Source organism: Bos indicus, chromosome 7 (assembly GCF_029378745.1).
Source record: "Bos indicus isolate NIAB-ARS_2022 breed Sahiwal x Tharparkar chromosome 7, NIAB-ARS_B.indTharparkar_mat_pri_1.0, whole genome shotgun sequence".
Classification (NCBI taxonomy): domain Eukaryota; kingdom Metazoa; phylum Chordata; class Mammalia; order Artiodactyla; family Bovidae; genus Bos; species Bos indicus.
The window spans coordinates 73651227-73673265 of NC_091766.1; the positions used below are offsets into that span (position 1 = coordinate 73651227).

General features: G+C 41.2%; 1 protein-coding gene across 2 annotated transcripts in view; it reads left to right on the forward strand.

The window, feature by feature from the left end:
• GABRG2 (gamma-aminobutyric acid type A receptor subunit gamma2) overlaps window positions 1-22039 on the forward strand; it is a 130400-nt gene that overhangs the window by 90602 nt on the left and 17759 nt on the right. The gene's annotated exons all lie outside the window — the stretch shown is intronic.

Sequence of the window (22039 nt, forward strand, 5' to 3'; positions counted from 1 at the left end):
TTATTTGGAATTATTGATGGATGGGATGTAGTCATGCTTATTGAAATCTTTCAAAATTTTCTATGTATAGATGAGACTTCCCTTTATCCACTGGGTAACTATTTTGTATGGTTATGGGATTTTCATGAAATACTTGTCTATATTTAATAATGTTTTCCTTGGAGTTTAATGGGCATTAACAAATAAAAAATGATTATGCATTTTCAAAACAAATATGAAACATCTGGTTTAGCTCAATGCCTTGGGAATCATATCACAAATGAAAATGTATATATGCATGTACACGTCTTTGCACACAGATATATTTATAAAGACTAATGTATGCTATCATTTATTGGCTATTTATTATGTGTTAGGAGATAAGCTAAGTGTCTTACTGCATTATATATTTTATTATTACTGAACTATGAAGAATTATTATTATTCTAAAGTTGAGAAACAGGTTAAGAACCTTGGCTGAGGTCACCTAGAATGTGGCATCCAAGAGAATTCCTTAGGACCTGTGTGACTCTAAGGAATATACTGTGTTAATGCTCTTATCTGTGTGTGAAACATTTGAAATAATTCTAGTGATACAAGAAATGTTTTTAAACAACAGTCATCATAAAATCCAGGTGAAAAGTATATCATCTTATTATGTCCACATGAGCAAAATAGAGTAGAAGCAGCAAGTTAAGATTAGGATTAACTGGAGTTAAAGCAATGACCAGTATAGGCACAGAGATGCTTGATAAACTAAAGAAGGCCCCCTGGGAAACAGAGTGCTTGAGATCATTCTGAAGAGAGGTTTTGACAGGCTGAAGAGAGAGAAGCAATTGGGCGAGGGTGATAGCACAGATAAAGGCTCAGAAACAGGAAGGACCAAGCTTACTCAAGCACTGGTGAATGTTGAGTGTTCAAGGAATCCAGTCAGTTCAGTTCGGTTCAGTTCAGTCGCTCAGTCCTGTCCAACTCTTTGTAACCCCATGAATCGCAGCACACCAGGCCTCACTGTCCATCACTAACTCCTGGAGTTCACCCAAACTCATATGCATCAAGTTGGTGATGCCATCCAGCCATCTCATCTTCTGTCGTCCCCTTCTCCTCCTGCCCCCAATCCCTCCAAGCAACAGGGTCTTTTCCAATGAATCAACTCTTTGCATAAGGTGGCCAAAGTATTGGATTTTCAGCCTCAGGATCAGTCCTTCCAATGAACACCCAGGACTGGTCTCCTTTAGGATGGACTGGTTGGATCTCCTTGCAGTCCAAGGGACTCGCAAGAATCTTCTCCAACACCATTGTTCAAAACCATCAATTCTTCTGCATTCAGTTTTCTTCACAGTCCAACTCTCACATCCATACATGACCACTGGAAAAACCATAGCCTTGACTAGACAGACCTTTGTTGGCAAAGAAATGTCTCTGCTTTTGAATATGCTATCTAGGGTGGTCATAACTTTCCTTCCAAGGAGTAAGCATCTTTTAATTTCATGGCTGCAATCACCATCTGCAGTGATCTTGGAGCCCCCCCAAAATAAAGTCTGCCATTGTTTCCACTGTTTCCCCATCTATTTCCCATTAAGTGATGGGATCAGATGCCATGATCTTAGTTTTCTGAATGTTGAGCTTTAAGCCAGTTTTTTCACTCTCCTCTTTCACTTTCATCAAGAGGCTTTTGAGTTCCTCTTCACTTTCTGCCATAAGGGTGGTGTCATCTGCATATCTGAGGTTATTGATATTTCTCCCAGCAATCTTGATTCCAGCTTGTGCTTCGTCCAGCACAGTGTTTCTCATGATGTCCTCTGCACATAAGTTAAATAAGCAGGGTGACAGTATATAGCCTTGATGTACTCCTTGTCCTATTTGGAACCAGTCTGTTGTTCCATGTCCAGTTCTAACTGTTGCTTCCTGACATGCATATAGGTTTCTCAAGAGGCAGGTCAGGTGCTCTGGTATTCCCATCTCTTTCAGAATTGTTTTTGTCTCTCGTGTTGAAAAACAATTGGAAAATTAAACACAAGTAAGTAGAAAGTGAGCAAAGCATCATCTTTGTTACCAGCAACGCTAATAGTGAAAAATCTCATATACACCTGTGAGAGAGTGAATGTTATAATACTAAACCACAGAACTAGAATTATCCACCCAGAAGAATTAAGAGTAAGCAGAGTAGAATGCATGTGCCCTGTAGGCCTCTCCCTCCCAAGAATGAGGATGAACAGGAAGAATTTGATGATGAATGTCCAGTTTATCCTTCTAAAGCTCTTTATACTCATCACAGTAACTCAATCTTCCCTGGGGTGGGCTGAAAGGATGTAGAGAGGCTAATAGTTACCCTAATAGAGTTTCTTCACAGGGAGGGAGACATCAGGAGTGGCAATGAAACATCCTCTACCTTGACCAACTTGAAAATCTATACCTAAAATCCCCCTGATTTTTTTTTTTTTTTTTTTTTTTTTTGTGGCTGTTCTGGGCCTTCGTTGAGGCATGTGGACTCTCTTGTGGCATGCTGGCTTTCTCTAGCTGTGATGCACAAGCTTCTCTTGTGGGGCAAGGGCTTCTCATTGCAGAGCCTAGGCTCTAGAGTGCAAAGGCTCAGTACTTGCAGCATGTGGGCTCTCTGATTTTGATACGTGCTGCTCTGCAGCATGTGGCATCTTAGTTCCTGGACCAGGGATGAACCTGTGTCTCCTGCACTGGAAGGCAGCTTCTTAATTACTGGACCACCAGCGAAGTTCCTTGGCTATTTTTCTTCATTTTCTACCTTACATAAATGTAGAGATTCACTCCTTCATTACTAGCTCCTCTTAAATATTCCCAGTGGCAATTAAATAGAACTGCAAAAAGCTCAAAGGATCTCCTAAGTGACCTAAAAAGAGCATTTTCTAAACATAAGAACAGTCTTGAAAGAAATAAGGTCCCTTCTAATCCTTTTGGATTAGAAGGACATTTGTGTATATTTTCACTAAAGCATATGAAAACTAGCATTAAGACAAGGTTTCTCACCACGGGTTGTGCTATCTTTTCAGCCATCTATGTTCAGTATTTCATATAGTTGAATCTGAAAAAGGTAAGATTTTGGATAAACATGCTGAATTCCGAGATGGATTCTTTACCATCTTAGCCACCAGGGAAGCCCAAAGGCTCATCTGGTAAAGAATCCACTGGCAATGAGGGAGACCTGGGTTCCACCCCTGGGTTGGGAAGATCCCCTGGAGAAGGAAACGACTAACCCACTCCAGTATTCTTGCCTGGAGAATTCCATGGGCAGGGGAGCCTGGTGGGCTAGTCTGCGGGGTTGCAAAGTTAGACATGACTGAGCGACTTTCACTTCACTTCACTTCGTTCCAAGATTACATTTTCATCTGGTAAAGGAACAACTAAAGGAATCTATTGTCTGTATTTTTTTCTTAATTCTAAGAATTTATATTTATTTGCTAAAGGTTGAATCTTCCGCTAACTGTATTTGATACTGGGGTCCTTTTTAATCCTCTAGATATTCACTGTTATCTTGCTCTCTCCTCATGTACCCTTTTTTAATAAGTGTCTGTTTTTACAAATCATTTGATATTTTGTTATGAAGTTATAAAATAATGTCTAAGTTTGAGTGACTAAGCCATTTCCCACCGACATGATGGGTGAAACGGACACCAACAAGGCCTCAGTACAAATGTATATAGCAGCTATACTTTAAGGACTGGTATGTAATGTTTATTGGGGTTCTGTACATGCTTTTTGGAGCCTTATGATTCCCAGATTTCTAGCCACCACTTGGCATTTACTGTAAAGTCACCAAGGCAAAAGGATTCCTGTGTTGTCTAAGGAATAGCAAGAGGTCATTTTGCTGGGATTATGCATCAAGCACAAGGAAATTTGGGTCTAACAAAGGTGATGGTTTTGCTAGGTCAGTCTGATGAATGGCAGTAAAGCTGAGAGAGTGCAAAGAAGTTACTGTAATGATCAAAGAATTCACACAGGTAAGGACAGAGAGGACATTGATGAGGTGAGGTAGAGGAAAAATGTTACAGAAACAATGGATTAAGGGTCCTTGTTAGGCCAAACAGAGAAGGCAGTGGCACCCCACTCCAGTACTCTTGCCTGGAAAATCCCGTGGACGGAGGAGCCTGGTAGGCTGCAGTCCATGGGGTCGCTAAGAGTCGCACACGACTGAGCGACTTCACTTTCACTTTTCCCTTTCATGCATTGGAGAAGGAAATGGCAACCCACTCCAGTGTTCTTGCCTGGAGAATCCCAGGGACCGGGGAGCCTGGCAGGCTGCCCTCTGTGGGGTCGCACAGAGTTGGACAGGACTGAAGCGACTGAGCAGAGCAGCAGCAGTTAGGCCAAAAGGTTGTAGAGACTAGACTCCCAGAGGGAGTTAATGAGAAACAAATGAGATGTGGGTCACGTAGCAAGGTTCATAAAATGGAGATTATGTTCAAGCTGCAGGTATTACCGGAGAAGGCAATGGCAACCCACTCCAGTACTCTTGCCTGGAAAATCCCATAGGCAGAGGAGCCTAGTAGGCTGCAGTCCATGGGGTTGCGAAGAGTCAGACATGACTGAGCAACTTCACTTTCACTTTTCACTTTCATGCATTGGAGAAGGCAATGGCAACCCACTCCAGTGTTCTTGCCTGGAGAATCCCAGGGACGGGGGAGCCTGGTGGGCTGCCGTCTGTGGGGTTGCACAGAGTCGGACACAACTGAAGCAACTTAGCAGCAGCAGCAGCAGCAGTAGCAGGTATTACTTTTTTAAAAAGTGATGTTGAATATGCCACACAAGTGTGTGAAAGGAGTAGTGCTGAGATCAACATCACTGCATCATCAGACTAGAGAAATCCAAGCAACTCACAGGACAGAGTTTTGTAGAGAATTTATATCAGGGCTGTCAGAGAGTGTGGCAGTGAGCTAGGATTAAAAGTCTTCAAGTAATTCGGGGAAGCAAGTCAGGGCATATTAAGATTAGACATGGTAGATTCAAGGTAGCTGGTATTGATGTGGTTGCTGAGGATATGGCTGGGGAGGAGTTGTTTGCAACTCAGTCTTCCCCATCAATGAGGAACAGCATTGTGGAGAAGCACATGTTTCCAGTGTGCAAGCCAACCTCCCACCTGAGTTGGTCCCTGATCAGTGAAAAGGCCTGAAGAGTCATGGTCTTAGACTAGTGCATTGATTCACTCTTACCTCTGATGGGGAGGATGGGATTATTCATGAGTGTGAGACTCCACTTGACCCCTTTAAATAAAGTTGAAACTTTGGGGGAAGGCAGATATTATCCTAGCATGGAGTTTTGCTACTCTGCCTGATAATATTGGTAGAAGGTCTACAGCATGCTTCACATTGCACTCAGGACTAATTCTGCTTTCCTTAGTAGGGCATATATGAAACTGGATATCTACTTCTCCAACCTTTCCTTCTCTACCTACTCCTTCACCTAATCCCAACACTCTACAACAGTCACAATAACTGTTTGTAGTTTCCTAAATATGTCAGTCTCTCGCTGGCATATTTAGGGCCTCAGGGAGTCTGCATTTGCTGCTTCCTCTGTGGAATGTTCTTCTTGGACTTTTTTGGCTGTGCTGGGTCTTTGCAGCTGTGTGAGGGCTTTCTCTAGATGTGGCGAGCAGCGGCTACTCTTTGTAGTGGTGCACAGGCTTCTCGTTGTGGTGGCTTCTCTTGTCGCAGAGCATGGGCTCCACAACGTGGCCTCAGGAGTTGTGGCACATGGATTTAGTTGCCCCGTGGCATGTGGGATCTTCCTGGACCAGGGATTGAACCCATTTCCCCTGCATTGGCAGGCAGATTTTTAACCACTGGGCCACCCGGGAAGTCCACTTTTGTGTTTTTCACTTGACAACTGCTTTTTGTCCTTCCTCATTCAGTTGAGAGGAAGCAACTTCTGAGACTGTTTGCAACTCTCTTCCTTTATTCTCCTCTTTCATGGCATTTATAACAAGCTACAAATTGCCTGGTTACCTGGAGTACCTAAGTGGCACTCTGTACTGGGACAATCTTGTTTACTCTTGCATCATCAGCTCTTACTCCCGGAGGAGGCTTATAACAGGTGGTCAGTAAACACTGGTTGCTATAAATCTATTCAATTCCCAGTAATAATCTTCCTGAAATTTTTTATATTCGCTGTTCTAAAATTCCAGATGTAATTCCCAGATATCATCCCCCTTTAAAATCTACCTTATTAGAATTCATTAGTAACACTTTTAAATGATAAAAGAAAAAAATCTTAAGTATATACACAGAAGTAATGGAGATTAAGGGACCAAGATAGCTTGGAGCACCTAGATTCACGTTAGGAATTGTTTTTAGCAAAGTCATCAAATCACACACTGATAAAACTTTTGAATACGAATGTCATTTCTTTTGGCATGAAAGTCATGTTTTCACTACTGCGCATAGTTGAGTTATTTGGGGTAAATGGCTCCCCATCACAAATTAAAACTATGCTAAAAATTCAGGTTGTTATAGCTTCATATTACGATGTTTCGGTCTATCTATCCCCTTTATCTAATCACCTGTAGACTCGCTCTGAAGTTTATGACTAAACCTAAGCTTTTTGTAAGATTTTAGAATTAGGAATATTCTTGCTCATCATGTAATCCAGCTGCTGGAAGCTCCATCTCCAGACATGAGGAGTATTGAGGTGTGGCCTGGCCCAAAAGCCCTGTAAGAATCTGGGCAGTGGGTAAAACGCTCATCCTCGGTCACCCAGGACAGACTGTCAAGAGGCAGGACTCGAGAAACAGAAAACATATGATATACTGTGCGAGCAAAACGTTCGTTTGGGTTTTCCCAAAAGATGGCACAGAAAAACCTGAACAAACTTTTTGGCCAACTCAATAATTTTACCTTGTATCACGCTTTTGTTTAGAGCTTCAGAATTAAGCAGAAAAAAAGGGAAACTGTTTTCTTAAAACTGCTGGTCCAGCTTCCTGATTGCCTTTCCTTTCATGCAAACGTGTCAACATGCAAGCCAAGTCTCTCTTCTGCTTAGCTGTCCTGAATTTTCTTCCCTGGCTGAGACACAGTGAGGAGCTATATTGATTACAGCTCAGAGTTTCATCTGGGTCATTCAACCTACATTCAGCAAGTGGAGTTCTTTTACTCATAGAGGCAGAGAGATTCTGTCATCTCTCCCTGGAGGACAGTTGACTAAGTATAGTGAGACTGTTTGTTGGCATCCCTTCCCTTGTATAGCTTTGTTTTACATAACAGGATGCCACAGTTCTTCAAGGAAGAATGCTTAAAACTGCCCTGGCTTCTCTTCTCATGACATAGAGGAAGGAAGCATTAGCACTTGTAAAATACTTTTGCTCCAAGCCCAGCTCTCGGCAGGCAGATAATCAATTTTCCCCAAAGCGAACCTGCTCTCTCTCCTCTCTTTGCCTTCTTCCCCACTACCACAGGTGGTAACCTATGACAGACGAGGGACGGTGACCTCCAGTTCTCTAGGAGAGGATTGGGGAGTGATGGGTCTCTCTTACTTTCCTCACTTCTGAGATGAAAGAATTGAACAAGTTGAGGTCTAAAATTGCATATTTCTATGGCTTAGTTATTGTGCTATTATTTCAGTGTCATATACCCCCAAATCGGTGCAATGTCTTCACTGGAAAGTCAGTCTGAGAAAATTTCTGAGACTCAAGCTACTGAAATTTTATCTTTTAGATATGACGTTTTGTACACCTGGATGTATAATTTTGAGTCTCTGAGTTCCAGCTATGGCTAAATGAGATGGTGCTTACGATTCCTTCCAATTTTAAATAATCTAAACTATATACTATCTTTTTTTTTCTTTTAATACATATTTTACTTACTTTCAAGCAATAGTAGTTTAAAGGAATGATTTTAGAACTGGGGATGAAGGAGGTCTATTTACATTCTATTATTTATTTATCAGTGTCTTGTCTAAATAAGATCAATGACCGGACTACATAGGAGAACTATGAGGAAACATGGAGAATGTTTATGTTACCACAAGATTTTGATCTTTCTACAGAAGCTCAACTACACATAAGCCTGGTGACTCTGACATTGGGGTAGATAATAAATTGTCCACTAGAACTGACACATAGCAAAGAAAAAAAAAGAGGGATTTTCTTTTTTTGTGGAATATAAGTCCTAAAACATCACCAGGAGTATCTTACCTAAATTTAATAAGGTTAAAGATGCTAATATATGCCTTAAGGCAGCTATTTTTAATTCTATAATGTCCTGTAGTTGCAAACCAGTTTACAAATGTTTTCCATTACTATGTCCAGGTCACAAAAAACCCAATATGTGTTACAGAATTCATTGGGGCAAATGAGTTATACATTAATGTTAATAAACTACAAAGTACACATCCTATAAAAACTGCTTGAAAGGAATGAGTGAGGAATTTCCTCCCTTCAGGGAAGGCTACAGATGGGAAGAAAGGTATTTCCATCTTCTCCCTATTTAAATACCAGATTCTAATCGCTCACTAGCTCAGTCGTGTCTGACTTTGCAACCCCATGGATTGTAGCCCTCCAGGCTCCTCTGTCCATGGGATTTTCCAGGCAAGCGTACTGGAGTGGGTCACCATTTCCTTCTCCAGGGAATCTTCCTGACCTTCCTGAATCAAACCTGCATCTCTTGCATCTCCTGCAGGCGATTCTTCACCACTGAGCCACATGGGATTCCAAGTGGGCTACAGTTTCATTTATGCCAACACCAAGTCCTCCTTGGGAAATCTCTCCTGATCAGCTGCCTAGGAGTTGTTAACCTCAATGTTGAAAGAACAATAGTGCTAAGCAAAGAATGTAACACTCTAAAATTAAAGATCATTCTTGTGCTTCTTTGCAAATCATAAAAGCAATTATAGCAAAGATTGGTTGGCTCTAAGTTTATTCAGAAACTCAAACATAGGAAAGGAGAGAGAAAAATCTAACTAAATCTTTAATGCATAAGACTACAGTTCAGTTTTACAATTCATAGTTTAGTTATTTAAATGACACATGAAACAATTCTGGGGGGCAAATTGAGGGACCTAGCTGCTGGTGCAGGTGTCAACCTTGACCTTCAGGAAGAAGCTGTACTTCTCAGACCCCCACTTTCTCTTTGGTGAAATGAAGAGACTGGTCTGATCTTTAAACTCTTGCAGCTCTGACACTGTAGGATCAAATCCCAATTCTAACTCAACAATGAAAGCACTGAAAACTCTACATAAGGAGGCCAGTTTCAGTTTCGGTGAGCAGAACATTACACCATTGTTCTTGATGTTGATTAGACACAGAATACCATCTGCGAAAATAAAGCAATTGCCAACTCAAAAAACCCACATGGATTTGGAAGGTTTTTTTATAATCTTCTACATCACTCCTGCTATAGCAGAAATCAGATAGAAAGCAAATACCACAACTATAATTCACATGATCCATCTTTCAGAGCGGTTGCTCCCAGAGGGCCATTTTGCTCAGAAACAAAATCTTCCTTTTCCCTGTGGACAGAGAATGCTGGGCCTCAGCCCCCTAATCTAGATGGCCCTGTATAGAGTAAAAAAGACACAACATTCCACATGGACAACACATCAATGCTGGAATTCCTTCTCTGGCATATCAATTGAAACCAAGAGAGTCCTGAGGCCTGAATCCCAAATATAATCGGAAGTGGATATAGTTGCCGACCTTTTTCAAGCTTTCATATTATTTTCCTCAATTACACAATCAAGTCCACAACAGGGGTGTTCTGGTGGACAGACAGAGGCGATCATGCTGCCTGTGGAGGAGAGGCAGGGCAGAGGTGGACCCTTGCCTTGAAGGATTCTGCAGATTCATGTCCAGAGCTCAAAGCCTGCTGCCCTCCAGCGGCGGGGAGCTTGTCTGACCTGGCTGCCCTGTGGCCTTATCCTTTTGTCTATAACAGAGGCTCATTAGGGGAAAGAAGTGAAGTTGCTTTTGATTTTATGACAGATAGAGAAAAACAGAAATACTTATGGTAAATATAAATCAAAATGAAAAGCTCTATAGACAGTTAAATTCTCAAGGTCATAAGATTCTCTGAATTACATAAAGACATTTTAAAAAGGAAAGTCGTGTCTGAATCTCTGTGACCCTATGGACTGTAGCCTGCCGGGCTCCTCTGTCCATGGGATTCTCCAGGCAAGAATACTAAAGTGGATTGCTATTTCCTTCTCCAGGGGATTTTTCCGACCCAGGGTTTGAACCCAGGTCTTCCATATTGCAGACAGACTCTTTACCATCTGAGTCACCAGGGAAGCTTTAGGGGAAAGAAGAGAATGGTTTATTCTGCTCTCTTGTCTTTTACCCCAAGTGGCCACTACAATGCAAAAGGAGTTGTGCTGTCAGGGGTAGAGCTGTAGAATCTTTAGGTTTAAAGCTAGAATAGGAAGGAATGAGGTTAGGCTTTCAATTTTATGACAGATGGGGAAAAACAGAAATACTTATGGTATATATAAATCAAAATGAAAAGCTCTATATACAGTTAAATTCTCAAGGTCATAAGATTCTCTGAGTTATGTAAAGACATTTTAAAAGGGAAAAAAATGGTAATAACTTTCAGGAACATGTATCAAGCACTTACTGTATCTCAGTCTCTATCACAAACTCTATAGGAATCATTCTACTTAATCCTCATCATGACTCTGTGATTTAAGAGTGACTATCATCTCTGTGTTTCCATGTGGGAAAACAGACCAGAGACCTTAAATAACATGCTCAAGGTTATGGAGCAAATGAATTTCCAACTAAGAAATAGTGAGTATTTTTTCTTTTTTTTTCCATGAAATTTCTCATTCTTTTACTTTTAAAATAAATTTTTAAATTCTGATTGGTGAAATCTGGACATACATTTCAAATACACAGATTTAAATAACATCACTAATAATACATTTTAAATATTTAAATAATATTTAACATTTGGTATAGAATTTCCACAAGGTCTATTATCTAGTTGAATTAGTCATATTTTATAAAGACAAAAGAGAAAGTGAGTTATCCAAGATCACACAACTAGATTGTAGCCAGAATAAATTAGTACATAAGTCAGCTCATTTTGAATCTAGTGCTTTTCCACCCAAAAGATAAAGCCATGATTCAGAGATATTCTGTTCTTTTATAATCAACTCCATGTAATGGATATAATTTATGATATATTAGATAGTTTTTATTTTAGTAGTGACTTTAAAGAAAGCTGAGCACCAAAGAATTGATGCTTTTGAACTGTGGTGTTGGAGAAGACTCTTAAGAGTCCCTTGGACTGCAAGGAGATCCAACCAGTCCATCCTAAAGGAGATGAGTCCTGAATATTCATTGGAAGGACTGAGTTGAAACTGAAACTCCAGTACTTTGGCCACCTGATGTGAAGAACTGACTCATTGGAAAAGACCCTGATGCTGGGAAAGGCTGAAGGCAGGAGGAGAAGGGGACGACAGAGGATGAGATGGTTGGATGGCATCACTGACATAATGGACATGAGTTTGAGTAAACTCCGGCAGTTGGTGATGGACAGGGAGGCCTGGCATGCTGCCGTCCATGGGTCGCAAAGAGTCAGACATGACTGAGCGACTGAACTGAACTGAATGACTTTTGACAGACATTTAAAAACTACCTTGAATATCACAAAATGTAAAACTTCCTGGTTGAGAGAATTCCAGTAGGAAGGAACAAAAAAGAAAGAAAACAGAACCTTTAAAATGCAGTGCTTGGGCATAGAGCAAAGAGCAAGTGAAGTCAAGTTCTTAAGCCTACAATTGTGCAGAGTATCCCCAGGAGTGGTTTGACATCTTGGGGAACATTTTGTGATCTGACCTTTTGCAATCACTGCCTGCCGTTGCCTGAATTCAGATGTTCTTTTTCCAACTGCTTTAAAAGTCATTTTAGAAAGCTTGGTATTCTGGTAACATTAGGTTTCTCAGCCTCTGTGGAGTCATTTTTTTAAGCAAATGTCAATGCCTGGGTTAGACTCATCAGGTATGGCTCCAAAGGCAAAGTTATGCTAGGCCCATTGACAGAGGGAAAAAAAATGAAAAAATAAAGAATTTTTGCTTGCTTCTTTCTCCAAAAGAGTTTTCTGGGTTCTGATGTATAAAAGTGAAAAGTGAAAGTGAAAGTTGCTCAGTCATGTCCAACTCTTTGCGACCCCATGGACTGTAGCCTACCAGGTTCCTCTGTCCATGGGATTTCCCTGGCAAGAATACTGGAGTGAGTTGTCATGCCCTCCTCGAGGGGATCTTCCCAACCCAGGGATGGAATCCAGCTCTCCTGCATTGTAGGTGAATTTTTTAAACATCTGAGCCACTAGGGAAGCCCTTGAATACTAAAGAGGGTAGCCTATACCTTCTCCAGCAGATCTTTCTGACCTAGGAATCAAACCAGGGTCTAACCTGGCCTTTGTATCTACAATGAGCAGCTGAGCCACCTAATTATCAATATTTCCCTTTGTTTCTTGACTTAGAAACTATTTGTGAGATGCATTCATAAATTCAGCAGAATTTAAATATCATCTTCATTGCTGGTAGTATTGGTTTAGAGGATCAATTTGTAATCACAGTTGGGATTCTTACTATATTTCATCCAAATCTAATCTTTGGTATTAACCAACTCAAAGGAGAGTTGCATGTGTAAGACCAGCATACTTGCTTAACTGACTGGCTCCAACTACATCCCTATAGTAGGAACTAAGATAAAGCTCTAGATTAACCTCTAAAAATCAGCCTGTGGCTTAACACAGGATACCTAAGCAAATGGAGAGCAGACAAAAGTGATTGTTAGAAGGAAACGCAAATTAGGAAATTGTGTAACTGTCCCAATTTCATCAATCAGAGTACATAGAATGAAAAAATTGGGAAGAAGTCAAAGGAGAATCTTTTCTTTCCAGTACTTCTGAAAGGTAGAAATTCCTATTTAACGGGTCAGGAAAAAGTGAGAGAAGACAGAAACTGACTGATAATGGCTAAAGACTTCAATTCCCAGGGACTTAATTCTGAACCATGCCTTTTCCTACTGGAAAATATTCTTTCCAAATATCACAAATAGGATTTCTACTCATTTCCTGAGAAGTATCATCTCATCATTTCTATGCCAGAAGAGTAAAATATAACATATTGGTGCCCTTTCTGTGGCTCTGAGATTACAAATATGATAACTCAAGTTGTTGCTGTCCAGTTGGTAAGTAGTATCTGACTATTTGCCACCCCATGGATTGCAGCACACCAAGTTTCCCTGTTCTTTACTAGAGCTTGCTCAGACTCCTGTCCATTGAGTCAGTGATGCCATCTAACCATCTCATCCTCTGTCATTCCCTTCTCTTCCTGCCCTCAATCTTTCCCAGCATCAGAGTCTTTTTCCATTGAGTTGGCTCTTTGCATCAGGTGGTCAATGTATTGGAGCTTCAGCATCAGTTCTTCCAATGAATAATCAGGGTTGATTTCCTTTAGGATTGACTGGTTACAAAGAGAATAAAGTCCTTCCTCAGCTAGCATGTACCTAAGGTTGACTGGAAGTAAACGACTGCATCTTTCTCAGGATTTCTCATATTTCCACTGATACCTCCATTAAGCCAGTCTAAGTTTCTTATCAAAGTTGACAGATACAGCTCTTGTATGGTGTGTGTTCATTATTGGTATCTCTCTTCTGAGCTATTAAAAACATTTCTAGTCAGTAACATAAAGCCAGGAGAACTGGAATAGAAATTCATGTTGAAAAATTTTCCCTGAAATGAGACTTCTCAGAAAGATACATTGTGAGATCTGGTGGTATCACAATAATACTCTACATAAGAAGGAACCACACATAAATGGGCATTTTGTTATCTTTCTCTCTCAAGCCATGTTACTATATAATTTATCTGTACTTCAGAGTCCACGTTGAACAGAAAAGAATGTGTAATTTTGGGGACACAAATTTTGTGAACTGTATTAAAATGATGGCATCAGTGGTTTTGGTGGATATGGTAAAGGCCACATTAGCAAGAACAAGGTTGACTTCTTTACTATCATTCCTCACAGTTGCAGGTAGCCTTTTAACAAAAGCTACAAATCAAAGAAAAACACTGAACAAGAAGCTTTCTACCAATATCATAGATGCTATTTGGCAAGACAGCTGTCCTTAGGAAGCTGCATGTCTACCTGCATCGTCTCTGAAAGTTTACAAAACACTTTTCCTATCATTAGAAAATAAGGTTTTTCACTGGAGCCTTGGTGATAGGTATGATTATCCCTATTTTACTGGGGGAATTTGAACAATCCATCCAAATCCCTGCACCCGGTAATGACATCTCTAGTACTTGAATTCTGGGACTGGAGACTCTGTCCTTCTGTGAAACGTGTTTTAGTAGCTAGTCAGATGTTTGTAAGGAGTTCGATTTAATTATGCTGGGACATGCATTTCCTTTGGATGGATCAAAGTAGCGAGTGCATTCATTTGTGTCTTCAGCTTTAGAATTCTGAGCCAGATTTTTATTTACATAAATCCCAAGGTGCATTCACTTGCTGCTTTGTTGGAATTTGACGATGGGCTCAAAATTACAAAAGCCACACTAAGCTAAGAATCAGCGGTGTCTTTTTCAGAGGGTTAGGAAGAGGAGCTATTACAGTAAGTCCCCTACATACAAACCTTCAAGTTGTGAACTTTTGAAGATGCGAACGTCCACCTGGTTCCAGCAAAGAGCCAAAACCTGTGCCATCAATGCCAGGCATGAAATTGCAGCTTGCCCTCTGTCCATCCCCTGTGCACCAGCTGTTGTACATTTCAGGGCACTGTACTGCAAGATTAAAAATGTTTTATTTTTGTTTATTTAATGTATTATTTCTGAGAAGTGCTATAAACCTATTACAGTACAGTACTATACAGTTGACTGTGTTAGTTGGATATCCAGGCTAACTTTTTCAGACTTAGGAACAAACTGGACTTATGAACATGCTTTCAGGACAGAACTTGTTCATATGCAGGGGACTTACTGTACACTAATAAAAAGTGTTCCATTAAAAGAGAACAAAGAACTGAGATCCTAGCAAATACCTAGATCCCATGTGAATCAAGAGAAAACCACTACTGATTTTGGATAGGTGCAGCAGTAAGCAGCAGTTTGCAGCAAGCAGCAGAGTGGTAGCTGGAAGCAGTGTCTCAGCTTCCCAGCCTGGGAGTCCTAACCATTGGACCATAGGGACCAGCAGTTAGGGCTAAGGCCCCTAGCCTTTGCCTGCCTAGTCAAGAACAAATTCAGGTGAGGAGGCAGAGAGTAAAGAGTAAAGTAAAAAGGTTATTGAAAAGAAAAGTATGTGCAGAAAGGCCCACGGTAGGCAAGCTCAGAGAGAGAGAGTCCTACCTTTGGGAAGTTTAGATACTTTATAAAGGCGCAGTTTTCTGTGTCTTTGTCTTCCCTCAGGCCAATCATCTTGCTTTGTCCCCTCTTGGTTAATTTGTCTCAGGACCCTCCCCTGGGGTGTGCATGAACACAGTTGTGTTCAGTCACTCAGTGTATCCTACTCTTTGCGACCCCATGGGCTGAAGCACGCCAGGCCTCCCTGTCCAACACCAACTTCTGGAGCTTGCTCAAACTCATGTCCATTGAGTCAATGATGCCATCCAACCATCTTCTCCTCTGTCCTTCCCTTCTCCTCCTGCCTTAAATCTTTCCCAGCATCAGGGTCTTTTCCAATGAGTTAGATCTTCGCATCAGGTGGCCAAAGTATTGGAGCTTCAGCCTCAGCATCAGTCCCTCCAATGAATATTCAGTATTGATTTCCTTTTGGATTGACTGGTTTGATCTCCTTGCAGTTCAAGAGACTCTTCTCCAACACCATAGTTCAAGAGCATCAGTTCTTCAGTGCTCAGCCTTCTTTATTGTCCACTATCACATCCATGCATGACTACTGAAAAAAGCATAGCTTTGACTATATGGACCTTTGTCAGCAAAGTAATGTCTCTGCTTTTTAATATGCTGTCTAGTTTTTATAGCTTTTCTTCCAAGGAGCAAGCATCTTTTAATTTCATGGCGGCAGTCACCATCTGCAGTGATTTGGGAGCCCCCCAAATAAAGTGTCACTGTTTCCATTGTTTCCCCATCTATTTACCATGAAGTGATGGGACTGGATGCCATGATCTTCGTTTTTTGAATGCTGAGTTTTAAGCCAGCTTTTTCACTCTCCTCTTTCACCTTTATCAAGAAGCTCTTTAGTTCCTCTTCACTTTCTGCATTAAGGGTGGTGGTATCTGCATGTCTGAGGTTATTGATATTTCTCCTGGCAATCTGGATTCCAGCTTATGCTTTATCCAGCCTGGAATTTCACATGATATACTCTGCATATAAGCTAAATAAGCAGCATGACAATATACAGCCTTGATGTACTCCTTTCCCAATTTTGAGGCAGTCCATTGTTCCATGTCCTGTTCTAACTAGTGCTTCTTGACTTGCATATAAGTTTTGCAGAAGGCAAGTAAGGTGGTCTGGTATTCCCATCTCTATAAGAATTTTCCCACTTGTTGTGATCCACACAGTCAAAGGCTTTACCATAGTCAATGAAGCAGATGTTTTTTTTTGGAATTCTCTTGCTTTTTCTCTGATTCAACGGATGTTGGCAATTTGATCTCTGGTTCCTCTGCCTTTTCTAAATCCAGCTTGAACATGTGGAAGCTCTCAGTTCACATTCTGTTGAAGCCTAGCTTGGAGAATTTTGAGCATTACTTTGCTAGCATTCGAAATGAGTTTGTTTGTGTGATAGTTTGAAAGTACTTTGGGAGGGAGGAGGGAGGAGGGTTCAGGATGGGGAACACATGTATACCTGTGGCAGATTCATTTTGATATATGGCAAAACCAATACAATATTGTAAAGTTAAATAAAATAAAATAAAAAAGAAAGTACTTTGTCATTGCCCTTTTTTGGAATTGGAATGAAAACTGACCTTTTTCAGTTCTGTGGCCACTGCTGAGTTTTCTAAATTTGCTGGCACATTGAATGCAGCATTTTCACAGCATCATCTTTTAGAATTTGAAATAGCTCAGTTGAAATTCAGCATGCACACTGATTGATCTCAAAGTGAATGCTTCTGGGAGGAGCAAGACTCACTTTGACCTGGAATTATCCCGACTTTTGACTACTTTTAGTGCATGTGTAGTGTCTCCCTTATCCTTTACTCAGACAGGGTTTTGCCTCTCTTTGTCCTTGCCATGATTATTTTCTTGAGGTGTTTACAAGAGACAAAGACTGGCTATTTATCCTATTTATTTCTGTTATTACTTCCCTTTTGGAGAGCAAACGGGAAGATGAGTATAAATTTCTCAGCGGAGCCCACCTATCTCTTGCTTCAGGAACTGCAGAGAGGAGACTGGCCAATTGTGAATTTCCAACTTGGAGTCTGTCTATCGGCTATCTCACTACCTGGAGGCTTTGCAAATATTGAGCTTCCTTTCATCTAGAGCTATTCTCCAGAAGGACAATTCTAGAATGGTTGTTGTGTTAGTCTGGAATTCTAGACTAATGAGTTTCCACTCTTTTAAAAGTAACAAGTCTATTATACAAGGTTTAAAAGCAAATGAAAGGAATTTTTCTTGTGGTTGGGGCTCCTAGTCATCCATACCAGATTTCTTTATTAACACTATTCAGTAATTGTTCCACTTCCTGTTTTGCTTTATCCTGCTTTCTGTTTTGCGTTATCTCCATGATCCTCACCACTGGCTCAAAATGGGCAGGCTGTTTACTCCAAAAAGAGTATTGGTTTGGGAGGCAGGAGTCTTGGGTCTGCAACTCTGTCTTTTTAAGTGGATTTCAATTGTTTAACCTGTGAGAGGATAGAATTGATTGACATGAATAAATGCTAGGACCCTTTCTAATTTTTATTCTTTTCTGAATGTTTAGTAGCATTTCTTCTCTGCTTATATGTGCCAGAATAGTGTTAATTATTTTCCATAGATTAAACTGGGCTTTCCTGATAGCTCAGTTGGTAAAGAATCCACCTACAATGAAGGATACCCTGGTTCGATTCCTGAGTCGGGAAGATCTGCTGGAGAAGAGATAGGCTACCCACTCCAGTATTCTTGGGCTTCCCTTGAGGCTCAGCTGGTAAAGAATCCACCTGCAATGTGGGAGTCCTGGGTTGGGAAGATCCCTTGGAAAAGGGAAGGACTACCCACTCCAGTATTCTTGGGCTTCACTTGTGGCTCAGCTGGTAAAGAATCTGCCTGCAGTGTGGGAGACCTGGGTTTGATCCCTGGGTTGGGAAGATCTCCTGGAGGAGGGAAATGCTACCCACTCCAGTATTCTGGCCTGGAGAATTACATGGACTGTATTTCTATGCTTATACATGCCAGAATTTTGTTAATTATTTTCCATAGATTAAACTACTTTGTAATCATAACTGACATTAATGGACATTTTATTGTGTACCAGGAACTTATCAAGCACACTATATATGTTAGTTCATGATAACCCTGTGAGGTATATTCTCTTATCATTTCTATACTTGCCTAAAATTACACAACCTGTGAGTGACTGGACTAGAACCTTTGAACCCAGCCTAACACCAGTCCTTGCAGTGACAGTTTTGATGTCCCCTCTTTCACCTCACCTTCTCTGAGCTGGTGCGCCCCATTCTCCAGGTGCTACAAAGTTTGGATGCTAACAGTGTATCACTGTCCCCTTCTCTGGAGAATGTCCTTGAGCAATGTAGGGCCATCTGAACTTGGAGATTTACACCACCCCACCTCAGCCTGTGGGAGACAAGTGACTGCCAGTCTGGTCTCAAGTGGCACTAACTCTGCTTGTGCACTTTGTTCTAGAACCTCCTGGAAGCTCTCTTCCTTGGGCTGAAGCAAATCTAGCCTTAGCAGGTCCCCCTGCCCTTTTGTGCTTTCCTCATTTTCCCATAGCTGAGCTCCAAACGTCACCCCTGCAGGGATTCTGGACTTCTCCTTGCCTTCTGGCATGAAGCATCTCCTGTTCTTCCTGACAACCCTGCTCCCACTCCTCAGTGGAGAAGTCAGAGGAAGTCTTGAAAAGAAAAGATTTATTTAGCCCAGAAAATAATTACAAATTACACTTTTTATTTTTCACTGTATTTTCCCCAATTGCTATGTTGTTCTTTTTCATCACCATGTGAGCTTGAACAAGCAACAGATGAAATAATAATGGTCAAGTTTTGAAACAAAAACACACCTATTAGACTTAATGTGGAAGATAGTGACGGCTGTTTCAGCAGCCAAGCCCCTTTGTCCTTTTCTCTCCCTAATTGCATCCAGTTGGAAAACTCAAATCACCAATCGATTCTCTAATAAGCTTTATGCAGCCACTCTGATGTGGCTGATTTTCCTTCATTTCTTCTTGGCAAGCAGTCAGGGCTGCTAACAGCTCTCTGTGACCTTATATCTACATCTCTGGAGATTAAGTCCACCAGGGTATCCAGTAAGAAATATCTCCAGAAGCAATAGTTTCTAAAGTAAAATTTAGTATTTTAAAACCCCACCTTGATTTCTGCCCTGGTCTTAATGCTTTGGGTGTATAGTTCACCCACGGTATTTTTCATGGCCATATGAGCTCAAACGTTTATTCGTTTGACAAATAACTGTTGGATTCCTTCTGTGTGTACCAGCACTGTACTAGATACTAAGAGTAAATAGCTGCAGTAAATAGAGAGTAAATGGATACTGGAGATAAATAGCTACAGTTACTTCATAGAGTTCATGGATTAGTTATAACCTAGAGTGTAATCCAATATTCACACCAATCACATACTTCCTAGCAAGATCAGCACTATGAGAGTCATATGGTGCTGTGAGATCTTACTGAGAACATCTGATTTACTAAGGGCTTCTCAGATGATGGGATACATTAATTTACATCTCAAGAAAGAATGGAGTTAAGTAGAGATGGAGATATCAGACTCTGAGCTGAGGGAACCAGCATGTGATAAGACTCTAAGGTAAGAGGTGTGTGTGTGTGCTCAGTCACTCAGCTGTGTCTAACCCTTTGTGACATCATGGACTGTAGCCCGCCAGGCTCCTCTGTCCATGGGATTTTCCAGGCAAGAATACTGAAGCCAGTTGTCATTTCCTGCTCCAGGGGATCTTCCTGATCCAGGCATCGAACCGTGTCTCTTATGTTTCTGTCTCCTGCATTGGCAGGTGGATTCTTTACCACTGCGCCACCTTGCGAGTGGTAGCAGGGAGCATTTAAAGTAACTGTAAGAACCCCGGCTGGAGTGTGAAGAAATACTATTTAAGATGAAGATGGAGAGTAGTCAGGGAAATGCCATAAGAACTCCTACAGAACAAGTTAAAAACTTAATTTAGCTTTTAACATCAATGGGCAATAATGAAAAGATTTGAAGATATGCGTGAATCATACGATTGGAGATGTGGAGAGTGTTTGAGAAATTGAAGACATCATAGGAAAATGAGGACAACAGTATCCCTTGGAAGTGCAGAAGGTAAATCAGGCTGGGTGGGCATAAAATGGAGAGATTATGAATGGTGGGAGATACAAATGGGATGGTTCGTTGTGGATCAGGGGAAAGTACACTAGACTCATGTGTTGAGTAGTATGGATTTTATTCTGAAAAACTTGGAAGGGAATGGCATGAGCATAAATGCCTTCTAGAAAGATTAGCTTAGACCAGCACTATCTAATTGAACTTTCTATCACTTAGTAACTTTTATAATCTGTGCTATTATATTACTCACTGAAGGTGTCAGTCCCTCAGCGATGTCTGACTCTTTATGACTATAGCCTGCAAGGCTCCTCTATCCATGGGATTCTCCAGGCAAGAATACTGAAGTGGGTTGCCATTCTGTTCTCCAGGGGGTCTTCCTAACCCAGAGATTGAACCCAGGTTTCTTGCATTACAGGCAGATTCTTTACCATCTGAGCTACCAGAGAAGCCCACAGTACCCACTAGCTCTAAATAAATATTAAAACACTTGAAATATTGGCTTGGTCAACTGAAGGAATTGATTTTTAATTTTAAATGTTACTTAAGATTGCTACCACCTAGCACAGGTCTAGTCACAGTATGGATATGTGTGTGCAGTGTGTGCTGCTGCTGTGGGTGGTTGGAAGGGTGGAATGAGTAAAAAGGATTAAAGAGATAAGCTAGGAATCTGGGTGAAGAAGGGAATGGCAACTCACTCCAGTGTTCTTGCCTGGAGAATCCCATGATCGAAGGAGCCTGGTGGGCTGCCATCTATGGAGTCGCAAAGAGTTGGACATGACTGAAGCGACTTAGCAGCAGCAGGAATCTGGGAGAGATAACATGTCAGGAAGAATAAAGACAGGAAAATCATAGAAGTGTGAAATGAAACTATTTATTTTGTTTAGGACCTTGGGAACATGAAGAGAATGATGAGGGAGAGAAACCTAGATTAAATTCAAATTACAGTTAGCCTTACAGGCCATACTAAGGAGTTTGGACTATCTGTGAAGAGAATGGATCTCTTTAAGGTTTGTGAATATTAACATTATTAAGCAGAACTTTTAGAGATATGCTTGCCAGAAACTTCATCTAATCAGGGTGTATAAGGCAAACTAACAGCTCTGTTTTATATAGTCCTCGGGCCATGGATTAGGGCTTCCCAGGTGCTGCAGTTGTAAAGAATCCACCTGCCAGTGCAGGAGACACCACAGCTGAGCAACTAAGCATGCATGCATGCCACGGAGTAATGATGCTGTATTCGTATGTCGTTCTTACCCAGAGGACTCCCTGTGGCAAGGATTACAGCTTAGTTGTTTTGCCCACTCTTGACCTCCAAGGACCTAGTTGCTGGAAAAGTGTTGAATGTAATTTCAGAAGAATTGCAGGCCTAAGCCATGCCTGGGAATGGTGGGCCAGTGAGGGATGCAGAATACTTAGGGGTGTCATGCATAGAAGTAGGGAGAAGGCAATGGCAATACACTCCAGTACTCTTGCCTGGAAAATCCCACGGACGGAGGAGCCTGGAGGCTGCAGTCCACGGGGTCGCTAAGAGTCGGACACGACTGAAGCGACTTAGCAGCAGCAGCATAGAAGTAAGCAGCACGATTAAATTTGAAAGTTTTTTCTCTTCCACTATGCTCTATTCCACTGGGCACATAAACTCAG